This window comes from Carettochelys insculpta, chromosome 2, assembly GCF_033958435.1.
Source record: "Carettochelys insculpta isolate YL-2023 chromosome 2, ASM3395843v1, whole genome shotgun sequence".
NCBI lineage: Eukaryota > Metazoa > Chordata > Testudines > Carettochelyidae > Carettochelys > Carettochelys insculpta.
Window position 1 is genome coordinate 93,518,346 of NC_134138.1, and position 15,192 is coordinate 93,533,537.

Consider the following 15,192-nt stretch of genomic DNA (forward strand, 5'->3'; position numbering starts at 1 on the left):
GACAGTCAGGGCAACACCAAGCTTTCATAACCATAGCAGGTGCTATGAGAGGAGGGGAGTAAGCAAGCACCACCTCTCACATAATGCTAGGCAAAATTTTCCAGCTTTGGATCTGGACAAGTGCATTAGCAACTAGATCATTCAGCAGTGCGCTTTGCTGTATGTTAAAATTGAGGTACTCCGGCAAGATTGGCTGGCTCCTGTATTGCTTCATTTGTTGGGAAGGAAACTCTTCCAGGAGCCAGTGGCTGGAGGATACTGAGTTCTGAGCACGTACCCAAACGAGGGGAATACCTCCTGCAGTCAGAAAAGCACACGCTTATTTACTGGTTCTTAGTGAAAACAGGCATGATTTGTTTTTAAAAGTGTGTGGTTTACTCTGAAGACACACATAAGCATATATTTGCTCTGGATAGGAATTTCTATTCCAGATTAAACCAGGGTCTATCTAGTTCAATAAAACGGTCATTAAACATCTACTGAAAAAAACTGCTCTGCAAAATTCATTATTTACTTATAGGCCCCAAAAGTTAGGAACTGGACACACACAGAGGGTCTGTTACCAACTTCAAAGAGTTTACAATCTAAACTAATAAGAACAAAAAACATAAGTGCAGAGAGGGGAAGGAACCTGCACAACAGCAGTCAGTAAATCAGTGGCACAGCTAGGAGTCCAGGTCTTTTTACTTCCACAGCCAGTGCCCCATACACACCAGACCAGACGATGTTTCAGGAGGATGTGGATCCCCAAAGCTGAAGCCTGGAGCCCTGAGCTCTGGCATTCCTTTGGAGCTAAATTCCAGAGCCGTGAGACCCAGCATTTCCCACAGGGCTGAAACTAGGAGCCCCAAGGTGCTAGAGTGATCATATCTCCCTGTCCCATATTTGGGACAGGAATATGTGGGGGGGGAGGGGCAGCTGCTTCCAGCTCCACTAAGCTCCAGGGAGCTGGGAAGGAGCTGGCAGCTGCCAGCATTCCCCATGAGCTGGGGAAGCAGCAGCTGCCAGCATTTCCTGAGTCTCGGGGAAGCAGCAGGGACGCGGCAGCCACCCACACTCCCCTGCTTCCCTGAGGCTCAGGGAAGTGAGTCCCATCAGCAGCCGCACCTGCACAGCTGCTGGTGGAAAAGTCAGAAGGGGAGGGCACAAATACAGGACAATTTGTCCCTTTTAAAAAATAAATAGGGATGCCTTTTTGGCATCCCAAATACAGGACTGTCCTGCCCAATACAGGATGAATGGTCACCCTATAGGGAGCTAAAGCAGGAAGCTGTGTGGCTGAAACCCCAGCACCCACCACTAGGCCAGCCGGCTGAGACTCAGTACTACCTGTGAGGCAAAAGCCCAGAATGCAAGGGCACAGTTGCCGGAGTACAGGGGCCATGGCCTTGCCAAACTGTAGTGCTTTACCCAGAGTGAAGCAGTCCCAGGGCAGCTCTACACCCCTCCCCCAACACACCTTGTCTTACCCACTACCTCTCCCCCTAAAGCCCCACTTGCTGCTCTGGCTGGTGAAATGGAATGGGCAATCCTGAAACTTCCCATCTCTTGCCATAACCTTGAGGGCCAGCAGCTGTTCCTTAGCTCCCAGCTTGCACTGACAGCTCATGCAACTGATAAGAGTGGCCCAGGCTGGGGGAGCCAGCTCTGGGGCCAGCAAAGCCCTTGGGCAGCAGTGACCACAGGGTCAGTGGCCTCTCACAGGACATGGCTCCTGGGTACCCCACTCCTTACACTCTGAACAACCCCACCCCTGTGTGTACATCACCCTAGTTACCTCCTGCCAGCACAGTTTTCAGCCTTTGTGAGTGGACTTCACCTTCTCCCCCACAACCCCAACAGACTGGGTGGCCTGATGCACTGAGTCAGGGGATGTAGGTGGCCTGCCCCTCCCTAAGCCTCACCATGTGGAATCTGGCCCAGCCCCATCAGGCTCCAGCCTGATAAGCAGCTATGCAAAAGGATGGCTCAGTGGTTTGACAATAAGCTTATTAAACCCAGGCTTGTGAGTTCAATCCGTAAGTGGCCATTTAGGGATCTGGGGCAAATTAGATTAGAAATAAAAAAGGGAGGGTGTTTGAGCCTACCAAAAAGAGAGGGAACTAGATTAGATGACCTCCTGTGGTTCCCTTCCAGCTCTTTGAGGTGTGTACTTCCACATATTTGTTTGCAAGGCCTCTCCCTCCATACCCAAGTTCATCCTCCCCCATTCTAGTGGGCCATAGTATCTGTATAGCACATTGCAAGGGCCTCAGAAATAAAAGCAGCCAAGAACCTCTCCACTAGACTGGTGTTTCTTAAACTTGTTGAGACCAAGCAACACCAAACAATAAATTTTTTTATACGGAACATCTATGAAAATTTTCTTCAAAAAAACCTGTCACCAGACCAAAATAAATAAATAAACAAACCCAAGCAGCAAAGACAAAATGAAGTAATTTAATCAGGTATCATACCAATGAAGAAGTAACATGACTGAAACCCCAGCCTGCCCCCTACCAGACTATCTTGTTTTAATAATAGAAAATATATACAATTGGTATATTTTCCCCAAACACTTGCAGCATTCCTGCAAGTTGTTAATGGAAAACCAGTGGTCTGCGGAACATAATTTAAGAAACACTGCACTAGACCATGCTGCTTCCTGGTCCACCCTGATTAAAAAACGTGCCAAGGGATCGTGCACTTGTATATTGGGACTAATTGGCAGGTCTGTGGAGCCACACAGTCCCTTATTTTCACAAAGGAATGTGCAACTTAGCGGACACCTGAATTTGTGAACAAATTAGTTTTAATGTCAGTTTGTATTATGCCATCTTTTTAAATGTCAAAAGGAAGCCAGCTCTCTCAAATGTAAACCAGAATTTGGTACCCAACATGAAAATGCAGCAAGTTTAGCATGTTATTGTTGTACTTTAAAAAATGCTCAGCTTTTAAAAACCCTAAACACAAAATCACCCTTATTTTATGCAGTCACATATAAAATAATATTCTAAGAAGGTAGCTTTGATGTTAGCCTATTTATAATAATGCTTTATTTCTGTGTTTTGTTGTACTTCTGTTAGTAATAATTGAAATCTGTTCTTCCAAGCAGCGCAGTGAAATAAATTAATGCTTTTTAATTGCATTAAAGCCACATGAAATATTACCCGTCTGCTCTGCTGTGATTAACAATTGCAGTCCATTGTGAGATACGACACATAGGCCAATTTTTTCAGCCAATAACAAAAAGGAAGGCATATACATAGCTTATTTTCATATGTGTACCCACATTCACCAATGAGTATTCAAAATATTGCATCTCTCATTTGTGGTACCGCACTTACATAATTGTGAATGACAGCAGAGTCACTCATAATGTATCTCAAATTTGTGTGCTGACTTAAAGGAAACACTGTACTATGGGGCTACATGCAGGCAGCTCTGTCAGTTGACACCAGCTGATTTTCTCAGCCCATATTTTTACATTCAAGCTGTTTAGATTCAGTTTCAGTTTCACTGAATCAAAAATTCAGAAATAGTTTTAATCAAATACATGGAACTATTAAAAAGATATGAAGATGCAAATTTTAAATCCCTCATTTGCTCCCACTGAACTAGAAATTTAAAAAGAAACCTAAATAAATGACAGTTGGAAAAGTTTTGGCTGTTCGGCAAGATAACTTGCTGCTGGTCAGGAAACCCATCAGTTCAGCAGTCTTTGGAGCAGCACACACCGTTATGTGCATTGAAATGTATGGAATCAAGGTTATAAGAGCTCCTCAGTGATCTCCAGCCAGAAACCTAGGCAAGTAAAACTCCAGGACAGAGGGGAAGGTGGCCAGGTACTGTGACTACACAGATGGAACGGTCAAACTACTGTTATTAGTAAGCAACCTTTCCTCCTTATGGAAATCTCTTGAGCAGTACAACCTCCAGGGAATATGAGATACAGTGTAATAGTTAAATGAAGACTGCAGAACCATCTTTCCAAAGTGAGGATGTCAGATACTGATGCTAAGTTGAGAGCATGCTTTTCTGGGTCTGCTCAAGAAAATTAGGCAAGTTTAATGTAGCACAGGGGTATAAAAAAGCCACACCCCCGAGCAGCATTAGAAAGCCAACCTAGATTCCCAGGTACAGAGCCCTTTCTTTCTGCCAACCTAGCTACCACCTCTCTGAGAGAAGGATTAGCTATTCTTACAGGAGGACCACTCCCACCAGCACAGATAATGTCAACTCTGAAGACCTATTGGGGTGAGATTAAGGACTAGACAAGCCCTAAATTTATGAACAGAAATGTGAGTGCAATTCTGTGTGGTTCTGCGATGGAAACTTTAGGAAGGCATGCAACTGAGGCCACTGCTGCTAGTATGCGCTCCAAGAACTTCAATACATAATCTAATCCCCTTTGGCTGGCAGTGCACAGAAACAGCATTTCTTTTGCACTGATGCATAAAGGCTACAAAAGATTTTGGAGAATTCTCAAACAACTTAAGTCATGGCCACGCGTAAACTTAAAGCCTTTTGAACATCTCTAAGACGCCTAGTTTGTCAGTATATGCATGAGGTTTTGGGGAAAAAAACTGAAAGATTCATTAATGTTGGTGAGACATACCACTTTTGACAGATTTACAAGGAATACGTGGGACAACCCTCTTCAGAAATGCCGTAAGAGAGCAGAAATAAGAACTTGTTCTCAAATCATGCAAGGTTGATCAGGAGCTGTTGTAATAGTTGGGACAAAGTTTACCTGAAGTAGGAGCTCATTTATGAGAGCTGGAAGAGTAAAAGAAAAATCAGTAACCTGTAACAACTGACAATGGGAAAAGATGAACAAGGAAGAGAAACTGAATTAAGCCTGGCAGAAAGGCCTACAGACATAACACAAAGACATGATCTTAATGTCGTCAGACAAACAAAAGAAGCACAAGGTTGGAGATGAACGGACAAAAATTTGCATGTACGACATTCGGCTCAACTGGTGAACAAAATAATGAGGGGATAAGCTATTCGGCCCATTGCTCCTTTCGGAGTCCTTAAAAGAAATGGCTTTAGAAGGAAAACCCAGCTGTCTGACAAACACAGCAAACTAGGGGAAGTGTGGATCACAAGGAGTAAGCTTCCCCATCATCACTGCTGCTCCAGGATGCAATGTTACACTGTCGGCCTTTGTCACCTTGACAAATACCCTGACCAAACTTGGCCATAAACCAAGAGCTTTCCACAAAGTGTTTTCCAGAAAGCGCCAGGAGGGCCATGGGAAAATGCCACCCTCCTACTCCAAGGCTGTGTCTACCCAGGAACCCTCTGTCGAAAGGGCAAAGCCGAAAGCGAGGAATTGACATCCCGGTGTTGGAAAGCACACGACCACACAGCAAAGGCAGATTGCAGGTCTGAACCCCTTTTTCGACAATCCATCCTGTTTTTTCAAAAGGGAGCATCCACACGTGTACAAGCGCTCTTTCGAAAGAAGGGAAGTGGAGACGCCGCAGATGGGATTGCATGGCTGCAAAGCCCTTCCGGGGCCCGTAGCCAAACACCTCCTTAAAGAGCCCCGCTCCAGTTCCCCCATCCTGCACTAGCCGAGGCCCGGCCAGCTGCCAGCAGCGACGCAGACCCCAGCACGGCAGCACCATGGCTGACAACACCCTGCTCCTGGCACTGGATGCAGACATCATGGACACTGTTGCCCACCTCATCTGCATGGTCGCCCCCTCCTCCTCAGGAGACAGAACACGCCCCCCCCAAGGACATGGACCCAACCACCTGCACCCCACCCCCAGGCATCCGTGGAGCCATCCCAGCAATTCAGACTGGTGGGAGAAACTGGTGCTGGGGCAATGGGACAATTCCACACGGCTACATAACTTCTGCATGAGCTGGGACACCTTCCAGGAGCTATGCCACTGGCTGGCCCCCGCGCTGAGGCATCAGGACACCACCATGCGTCCTGCACTCCTCCTCAGGAAGTGGGTCGTGAACACGATATGGAAACTGGCCACCCCGGACTCCTGCCATTCAGTGGGGCACCAGTTTGGGGAAGGCAAGGCCACTGTCGAATCGGTACTCATGGAGATAAGCTGGGCCGAGGGCACAACCCCAGCATGGGGTAGGGGGAGGGACCCTGGGGCACAGGGACCCTTGGGAGCTGCTGGCCAAGAAGGGGCATGGGAGGGATGCTGGCTGGGAACACCCAGGCACACCCTCACGAGAGCGAATGGCCACCCTCCCATGAAGGTTGTCCATGCCATAAACACAATGCTCCTGCATCGGGTCATCCGTGTCAGGGACCTCGATGCCATCATCAGGGGCTTCTCCTTGCTGGGATTCCCAAACTGCTTCGGTGCCCTGGATGGGATGCACATCCCCATCCACACCCCGCCACACAGCGCCGGCCACTATATTGACTGGAAGGGCTCCCACTCGGTTGTCCTCCAGGCCCTGGAGGCCCACAGGACAGGCTCAGAGACATCTATGTGGGCTGGGCTGTGCAGGGCGAATCCACAATGCCAGGGTCTTCCACAATTCCGGACTCTGCTGGCATATGGAGGCCAGCACCTTCATCCCCCAGCTTGAGATGCCAGTGGGGCACACCACCATGCCACTGTGCATGGTTGTGGATGTGGCATACCTTCTACTGCCGTGGATGATGAGGCCCTATATCAGCCACCTCAACCCCAGCTGGGAGGCCTTCAACACCCGCCTCAACCCAGCCTGGCACGTGGTCGAGCAGGACTTTGGGCACCTCCAGGGGTGGTGGCAGTGCCTCTTTGCCCACCTCGAGGTCGGGGTGCGCAATGTCTCACAGGTGGTGGGCACCTGCTGCGCCCTCCACAACATCGTGGAGGGCAAGGGGGATGCCTACATTCAGGGACGGCTGGCTGAGGTCACCGCGGGGTTGAAACAGCCAGCCGCTGTTGCCAGTCTCCAGGTGAACCATGACAGGGCACAGATGTGGGAGGCCCTCTGGGTTAGCCTTGCACCTGGGCCACTCTGACGCTCACCCCTCACTGTCTGACCATGCATCTAGCTCCCACCACATTCCCACCAGCACCACCACACCCACGAGACCACAGGACATGGGCATGGGTGTGCAATAAACCTTTATCAACATGAACCACAACACAGTGCCTGTGCAAACCATTTAAAATGGGGGGGTGGCCATGTTCGTCATGAGGCAGGGAGGGGCCTGAATGAGGAGCGGTGCGGGGAGGGGACTGAACTGGGAGAGCCCTGTCAGCCCCGGGATCCCCTTCCCCTGTGTATGCAACCTCCGCAGCGGGCCTGGGGCAGGGAGCACTGGAAGGTAGGGGTGTTGGGAGATGTCAGCGGGAGCATCAACGTGAGGTAGGGTGGGGCCCTCTGTGGGGGGCGTGGGGTGGGCAAGGGCCCCTGAGAGGGGTGTCTTGGGAGGACCTCTGCAGAGGGCTCAGGGGGTTGACCGGGGAGGGTGGGGGCTGTACAGAGGGCCAGGAGCCAGGCTACATTGCCCACATGCTCCTGCAGGGTCCCATGGTTGCCCTCCAGGTGGGATATGAGCTGGTCCCATAGCTCCCTCTGCCACGCCAGGTGGGCCTGCTCCAGCCAGAGGTGCCGCTCAGTCAGCTGAGTCTGGCGGAGGATGGAGGTGGCATGGCCCCGTGCACTGCTGAGGCCTCCAGCTGCGTGCACAGTGCGTTGGTGCCACTGGAGGTGCCTAGCCCCGTCTGCTGCCTCTGGGGAGCTCTCAGGGACCACCAAGGCTGACGGGCTACGTGGGCCCTTGCTTGCTGCACCTGAAGGGGAAATGAACAACATGTCAGTCCCCGAGCAGGACCCCATCTCCCTATGTTCCTCACAGTCCCATCCCCCCCATCCCCTGGGACCTCGCCCCCTGTCTCCCTGGGGCCCGGGCATGGCAGGCTCTGCTTCCACGCAGTGTCAGGTGCACACCGGAGTTCCCCCCCGGGTGGGACTGTCCCTGGGTGCAGGCCGGTCCGTGTCCATCCCACTGGGCATCTGGGTGCCTGGAGCTGTCCATGAATCTGGGGGCTGGGTGGGGTGGGCAGGTGCCAGGGGTGTGCTGAGGGCCACAGCCAGCCAGGGTGTCTGGCCCTGGGCCTCCGCGTGACCCACTGGTGGCTGTACCACTCCCACTCTGCCAGCCAGGCTGCCAGCCCTGCCATGCACTTACCAGGGGGTCCCACAATGACCTCTGGTGATGCCCGGCTCCCCCTGCCCTGGCTGGATGACCGTGAGGGGGCATCGATGATGAGGTCAACCTTCTCACTGGACCAGCCCTGGCTCGGGCTGGCTGCTCCTGGCTCCTCCAGTTCCTCCAAGTTGGGCTGGGCTGCTGAGGTGTCCAGGGCCACTGGGGGCAGGGAGCTATCCCGGGGCCCCAGGATGGAGTGGAACTCCCAGTAGTAGGAGCAGGAGGTGGGACCTGCCCCTGAGTGCCCGGCCTCATGCCGGACCTGGGCGTAGCCCTACTAGAGCTCTTTTACTTTGCTTCAGACTTGGTCCGGGGTCCGCTCCAGATGGCCATGGCTGGTCAGTCCCTGGGGTGGGTGGGCGAAGGCTGCAGTGTTCCTTCACTTGACCGCCATCTCCCCGAGGATCTCTTTTTCATTCCAGAGACTTAGGATGTCTCAGAGTTCAGGGTTCATCCAGGACGGGGCCCTTCTCTGGCATGGGCTCCTGGGAAACATGTGAGAGCTCTGAAGGGGGTCCCTGGCGCTCAGGAGGCTGCCGGATGCTGACCATATGGCCTCTGCAGTCGTCAGGGACAGCTAAGCAGGAAAGCTATTGCCTTCTTTCAGCATCCTGCCATGGGGTTTCTGGGTCCCTTCAGCTTTAAGAGTGGCCAGACGCGCAGATCATAGAGCCCTGCTCCGCAGGGCAGGGCGTCTCTGCGCTCCAGCTGGGTGCCACCGTGGAGGACTCCTCTTTCAAAAGAGCGGTCCATGGAATGTCTACACGTGCCTTCTTTCAATGTAATTTGTCGATGGGGGGTGCCCTTTTCACTACAGGATTGGGATCCAGCTTTCAATGTCTGGGCCACGTTTCTCCAATTTCCAATTGAAAGAGTGCATGGCATGTGTAGACACTCCCTCTGTTCTTTCGAAAGAAGGCTTGTCTTTTCGAAATAACGTGCATATAGACACATCCCAAATGTCTGGAATTGCTATGGGGTGGTAGCGCAAGGTCCCAGCAATCATGGATCAGATTTCTTCTTTAGTGCAAGGAATAAGTCCACTCATTTGGAGAGCTCATGCTTTCCCCTCAGACAAGGAAATCCAGCATGTTATGGGAAGCTTTCAAGGATCCAGCCCATACAAGACAACAGGTTAGGGAACAAGTTGATCTCCCCATCAGCAGGCTGTGTTTTGAATATTAACAGCAGGGTTGGCGGATAGCTTAGTGGTTTGAGCACTAGCCCGGTGAACCCAGGGTTATGAGTTTAACCTCTGAGTAGGCCAAGGGACCCAGGACAAACAGCTTTTTTTTTAAAAAAAAAAATCTGTCCAGGATGGTGCTTTGTCCTGCCCAGAGAGCAGAAGACTAAACTCGATGACCTCCCTAAGTGCCTTCTAGTTCTATGAGATGTGTATATCCTATTTTTATTTTATTTATTTTTTATTTAATCCTGGCGGGGTGGAGAGACAGCCCTGCAGGAGCTGAGCCCCATCCCAGGCAGCTAGCCTGACCTCCCCTCACCTGGCAAACCCCTTCATCCAGCATTACTCAGGTCCCAAGGGTGCCAGATGAGGGAGGTACAACCTGTACTTCTATTTATACACCAATGAAAACATATGCACAGTAGAAGAGCTTGTCTTATGTAAGAACTCCCCATGATCCAATAGTATCTGTATTGCCATTGTACATAATTTGCTCAAAAATGCAAATTCTTTAGAATGTTACACAAAAAGGACTACCTGTTCTACAAACCCAAGGACAATTCTAAAGATCCAGCATGTCCCTCGACTCATGCTGATGGATAAATAACATCCATATGGAGAAAATATCTAGATTTTATGCTCCGTTCCCAGAGCTATTTCACTTCCGTGAGAATGGTAGCACCTGCAGAGTCAGCTTCATGCAGCCATTTTCTGTGAAGAGCTTACTGATGCATTTAGTGAACTGATCTCTCATGCTGAATTCCCCAACACCACTTTGTTCACATACTCTTCCTCTCCAGATAACATACAGATAACAAAAAAGCCATTTCCCAGCCCAGGCTACCTGGCTCCAAGGCCATGGCTGATTTTCCAACTTTGTCATTTCTGCTGTTTAGAGGTAAGATTTGTTTTAATTTGCTACATAAACTGAATTTATTCATCTATTTTTGCACCTCTGAATGCTGATTTGCATGCACAATTGTAGCCAGACAGAATCTCCCTGCTCTACTCCATCTTGCCTGCCCCTCTTAGTTGCCTCAGAGCACACAGCACAAAGAGACAGCACAATCTTAGAATGTTTTGAGAGCACACTGTCTGTTGGTGTCTCACAAACACAGATGTGCTATGTCAGCATGAACCTGGACTGAAGAATACAGATAAGGGGGCTAACAGGCTAGTCGTCGGCCTCGGGGCTTCAAGCTGCCCTTGGCTGGCATCAGCAGTTGATCCACCCACACTTGGTCCCAGGAGGGGAATTTTACTGCCCATGTGAAAGTTTGCCCCGTTTCTATAAATTTAGTTATCTCCGTCCTTACAAGTGTAACTGCCTTGTAAGCGCTGGTGTCACAAAGATGAACCTGTACAATTGGTACCTTGAGATAAGAAAGAACCTACGCGCCCCAAGGGGTATAAAGAGGGGCCCGGCAGCCTACTCTAACTGAGCTCCAGTTTCCTGTGCCTGCCGGTCGGGTAAGGTTATTGTCTCCCGAGAATCTAGGGGACCCCCTTCCTCGTACAGTTCTTCCCAAGGGGTTCAGTGAACGACCTTGGCTACGCCGGTGTCGAAGGACGCAGGGGTGAGAATTACACCTGCAATGTTTTTTTTTGTGCACATTTAATAGTAAGAGCTCTTTAGTCTGAGGCATCTGGTCCTCAGATGGGTAACTTTTCCTCTAACTGACATGTCATTTGTATCATCCTACTATAGTAGCTAAGCAAATAGAGCAATAACAGTGTAGCCATTAAGATTTTATCTAACTTTTCCTGCAACTGTAACCATTAAGACTTTATATAATTCTGTAACCATTAAGATTTTCATTTCTGCTTTGTAATAAATAGTAACTGTGTTTAAGCTTCAGCCTGACTCCTTCTAGTTGCTGTAACTCGGCCAAACGCAAACAAAGAACCTTAGCCGGTTTGGCTATACTCAGCCTGGTCAGTGGTAAGGTGCAGTAAAAGCTGGGCGCTGAGTCGTGCTGCTTCCATGGAGGAGACTCCCGGGGCACCCATACCCGGCCATCGGCTGACAACAATTAGTCACTTTCCACATATTTTTCCAGTGCAATTTTGGAAGCCGCTGTTTAAATGTTAACTTCCTGACCGTCTGTGGCCTTTTTACAATAGGTTACGCTTCCCTTGTCCTGCACTCTCAGGGCCTCACTGGTCCCAAACAAGGGAATTTGCAGGACAAAGGAAGGTCCTCTACCTCCAGCCACCCAGTCTGCTGCCCCTCCCTGCTACCAGCTCTGCTTTCCGCCTCCACCCCCACCACCTTCAGCCCTGGGTCCTCATTACATCCTGCCAGGACCTCAAACCCTGCTGGGCTGGACACTGGCTTGACTGTGCTTGGGCTATTGGCCGCAGCCACAGACACCAGCCCCAGACCTAGCTGGACAGCCAGACGTGGCCCGGCCCTGTGGAGGTTGGCTCCAACCCCACCCAGGCTGCTGGACATGGCTCCGGCCCTGCAGGCACCACCAGTACAGCCCAGGCCCCTGCTCTGTAGGTGCTGGATGCAGCCTAAATCTGGCAGGCACTGCCAGTGCAGCTGTAGCCCCACGGAGGCTGGCTCCAGTCCCAGGCAGGGTACCAGTCATTGCCACAGCCCTGGCAAGGCTCCCAGCACAGCTTCCACCCTGGAGACCAGCTCTTACCGAACCAGAGAATGCCAGTTTTGAGAGGTTCAACCTGTACTCAAAAAGAAACAGCTCTAAGGCCCCATGGCATGAGAATCTTGTCCTTCATTAAAAAATAAGTTCTAGCATTCATGATTTGGAGCAAAGCCTGGAAATATATGACACCCTAGAGACTGAGGAAGACAGAGACTTAAAGTGATGTGATTTTAAAAAAAACCGGTCTCATGGTTTGGGGAGGAGGCTTTCTGATTTTGATTTTTAAACACATGAGGATGGAGATGCTGAAGCCCTCTCTGCCCAAAGAACATACCTCATTAAGGGACAAACATGCCGCACTGGCTTTGTGCGGTTGTACATGACTATATTGCATGAGCAGAGGAGGGCAAGATGATGCTGTGGGAAAGAGGTCACACACACTTGCACAGAGCAAAGTGCTCCATAGCAGGTCTCACCACGCCAAAAGAGCAGGTGTTTCTGTCTTGTCCGCAAGAACTGACCCATGAGCCCCTTTGCGTGTCTGTGTGGTTCCCCTGTCTCAAACTTTCATGTGGGTGCACGCAGGTTTACCGAATGCAGTGATAGCCACTCTGGAACTTTCTAACTCCTTCACAATCTGGGTCTGTACAAATTAAAAAGACATATGCAAGGTACAATATATGCAACTAGTACAATGACTTGGCTTTCAGGGTGGCATGTATTTCAATTTGGAATGAATTTTAAAATGGTGTGAAAAGAAAAAAGAAAACGTTTCCCATTCAGCCACACATAGAAACAAAAATGCATCCACACTTCTGGGCATCACATAGTGCAGACATCTGTCAACTAACTGACTTTCTCTGCAGTACATTTGGTTGCACCAATCGCCTTCTTAACACAGCAGGTAAATGATTTCTTCCCATATGGGCTATGTCTACACTAGGGGAAAACTTCGAAATGGCCATGCTAATGGCCAAATCAAAGAATACTAATGAGGTGCTGTAATGAATATTCAGTGCCTCATTAGCATGCTGCCGACTGCAGCACTTCGAAAGTGCTGCGTTTGGCTTGCCTGCATCTCATCTACACGGGGGTCCTTTTCCAAAGCACCCTGCAAACAACGAAATCCCCTTATTCCTATCAGCTGATGTTTGCAGGGTCCTTTGGAAAAGGACCCCCGTGTAGGTGAGCTGCGTGCAAGCGAAGCACATCACTTTCTAAGTGCCGCGGTGGCAGCATGCTAATGAGGCGCTGAATATTCATTTCAGTGCCTCATTAGTTTTCTCAGATTTGGTCATTAGCATGGCCATTTCGATGTCTTCCCCTAGTGTAGACATAGCCCTACTGTACATGCTTTCCATGAACATAACAGATCAATCTTACAAACAGCTCCCCTCCCCCGACACACAAAGATCTTAATTAAAAAGAAAAACAACAATTTCAGTGAAAATACAAGCCACATAATATGAACACATGAAGGGTAAATATTAAGGGACAAATCCACAACACTCTCTAAATGCCAATATTTCATATATTGCTAGTCAAGTAATTAATTTATGCTTTAGCTTAAGGCAAGACTAAAAGTATGACAGAATACGACTCTGAAGTAAACTGCTATCACTCTGAATGTAACTGTTTAGGAAGGACAGATGGGAGAAAAAGAGGAGTTGTGCTCTATGTGAGGGAGCAGTATGATTGCTCAGACCTCCAGGATAAGGAGGGAGAAAAGCCAGCTCAGAGTCTTTGAGTTAAGCTTAGAGGTGTAAGGAACAGAGTTGATGTTGCAGTTGGTGTCTGCTATAGACTGCCAGATCAGGGAGATGAGGGAGATGAACACTTCTTCCTAAACAAAAGAAGCCTCCAAATCACAGGCCCTGGTTCTCATGGGAGACTTCAATCATTCTGACATTTGTCAGGAGACCAATACAGCAGCACACAGACAATCCAGCAAGTTTTTGAAGAATGTTGGGTACAACTTCCTGGTACAAGTGCTGAAGGAACTAACCAGGGGCTGTGTGGAGCTTGACCTGATGCTCGCAAACAGGGAAGAACTAATAGGAGAAATAGAAGTGGGTGGAAACCTGGGCTGCAGCGACCATCAGATGGTGGACTTCAGGATCCTGACAAAAGGAAGAAAGGTGAGCAGTAAAATACAGACCCTTGATTTTGGAAGAGCAGACTTTGACTCCCTCAGAAAACGGATGAGCAGGATCCCCTGAGAAGCTAATATGAAGGGGAAAGGAGTCCAGGAGAACAGGCAGTATTTTAAAGAAGCCCTATTGAAGGAACAGAAACAAACCATCCCAATGCACAGTAAGAAAAGCAAATATGGTAGGCAACCATCTTGACTTACCTGGGAAATCCTTGGTGAACTTAAATTAAAAAAGGATGTGTATAAGAAGCAGAAACTTGGACCGATGACTAAAGATGAGCATAAATATATTACTTGAGAATGCAGGGGAGTAATCAGGAAGGCGAAAGCACAATGGGGACTACAGTTAGCAAGGAAAGTAAAGGGTGACAAGAAAGGTTTCCACAGGCATGTTGTTGGGTCCTTACTGGATGAGGGAGGTAACCTGGTGACAGATGATATGGGAAAGGCTGAGGTACTCAGTGCTTTTTTTGCCACTGTGTTCACGGACGAGGTCAGCTCCCAGACTACTGCACTAGGCAATGCAGTCTGGGAAGGAGGCAGGCAGTCCTCGGTGGGGAAGGAGCAAGTTAAGAGCTATTTAGAAAAGGGAGACACACACAGATCCATGGGTCCAGATTTAATGCATCCAAGGATACTAAGGAGCTGGCAAATGTCTTTGCAAAGCCTTAGTCCATTATCTTTGAAAACTCATGGAGACTGGGAGAGGTCCCAGATGATTGGAAAAAGGCAAGTGTAGCACCCATCTTTAAAAAAGGAAAGAAGGAAAATCCAGGAAATGATATACTGGTCAGCCTTACCTCAGTCCCTGGAAAAATTATGGAAGGGATCTCAAGGAATCCATTTTGCAGGACTTGGAAGAGGGGAAAGTGATCAGGAATAGTCAACATGGATTCACCAAATGGAAGTAATGCCAATCTGACCAATCTGATTAGCATCTGTGATGAGGTAACTGTCTCTGAAAACATGGGGAAGCCAATGGATGTGACATACTTTGTTCTTGCTAATAAGTTAAGGAAGTAAGGATTGGATAAATGGATTGTAAGGTGGATCAATAGTTGGCTAG